Source organism: Octopus bimaculoides, chromosome 11 (genome assembly GCF_001194135.2).
Source record: "Octopus bimaculoides isolate UCB-OBI-ISO-001 chromosome 11, ASM119413v2, whole genome shotgun sequence".
Lineage (NCBI taxonomy): Eukaryota > Metazoa > Mollusca > Cephalopoda > Octopoda > Octopodidae > Octopus > Octopus bimaculoides.
Window position 1 is genome coordinate 10,168,696 of NC_068991.1, and position 1,221 is coordinate 10,169,916.

At 36.9% G+C, this 1,221-nt stretch overlaps 1 protein-coding gene across 1 annotated transcript in view; it reads right to left on the reverse strand.

Annotated features, from left to right (window-relative positions):
* The window catches only part of LOC106870489 (dynein axonemal heavy chain 12), a 262,917-nt gene that overhangs the window by 157,899 nt on the left and 103,797 nt on the right, over window positions 1-1,221 (reverse strand). The gene's annotated exons all lie outside the window — the stretch shown is intronic.

Here is a 1,221-nt window from a genome sequence, read left to right on the forward strand (position 1 = left end):
ATATATATAACCGCTAAGCAGTTTTCCCTCTGAGCTAACATTTCTTATTTCTTTACTACCCACAAGGAGCTACACACAGAGGGGACAAACAAGGACAGACAAATGAATTAAATACCGCTAAGCATTTCGCCTGGAGTGCTAACGTTTCTGCCAGCTCGCCGCCTTATAGTGGGGTGTAATATTGAAGGATATTATATTAAGTAGGTGTTTTGCTGAAGGGGTGATTATATGGCTTGCCCATTTTTTTCAAACAAAGTGCCATATAGTGGTTGTGAATTAAACCTGTGACCCACACAACTATGCTCAGGCAGTTTGAAATCACACCTTCCAAGTTTGAGTCATACCAACTCATAAGGGGCAGTTTCCTAGTTTCCGTGGCATATAGATTCCCCACCTGGATAGGACGCTGGTCTGTTGCAGGATTACTCATTTTTGCCAACTGTGTGGACTGGAGTAATGTGAAATGAAGTGTTTTGCTCAAGAACACAAAACGTCACTCAGTCCAGGAATGGAAACCACAATCTTACAATCATGAGTCCAACAACCTAACCACTAAGCCACTCACCTCTACGGTTTTAATCACACAGCCATATATATTTATTCTTGAAGAGATCTACTCTACTGTCTAATTCCAAAATAGCAGGCTGGTAAATCAGTTCCATTGTCTTTATAGAGTTAATCTCTTCCAGAGAATTTCAGTAACACAAAGACAGAATTATACCAAACACTTAGAATCTACTGCTGTAATCTGTAAAAGGAATTGTTTAAATTTCTATTCTGTGCTGGGTCTGTTGAACATTTATAGAATTATATTCACAGATGTTTTTCTCAAAGACTTATAGAATAGCATAAATCTTCTGTGAGGGCATGGAACTTATTTATTATTATGACAAATAATGTAAATATGCTTCAGATGCTTTCAGTTAAATCAACATACATTGGGATTCTGTCAATTTCCAGTACATATCACAATGAAAATAAGGAGGAGAAAAAATGTGAGATGGATGGGTAGGAGGGTTTAAATCTCCGTTTCACTTTTTTTTTCTTTTTTTTTTTTTTTTGACATATGTCCCTTAAGGTTGCTGAGTAAGTAGTGAAGAAGAAACCGAGGAGGCAGTAGGGGGTGGGGTGGAGATGGAGAAAGATTCATTTATCATCAAGGTAATAAAGAATCATTTATCACAAAGCTGTGAATTTCTCAAATTATTTAAATATCTATAT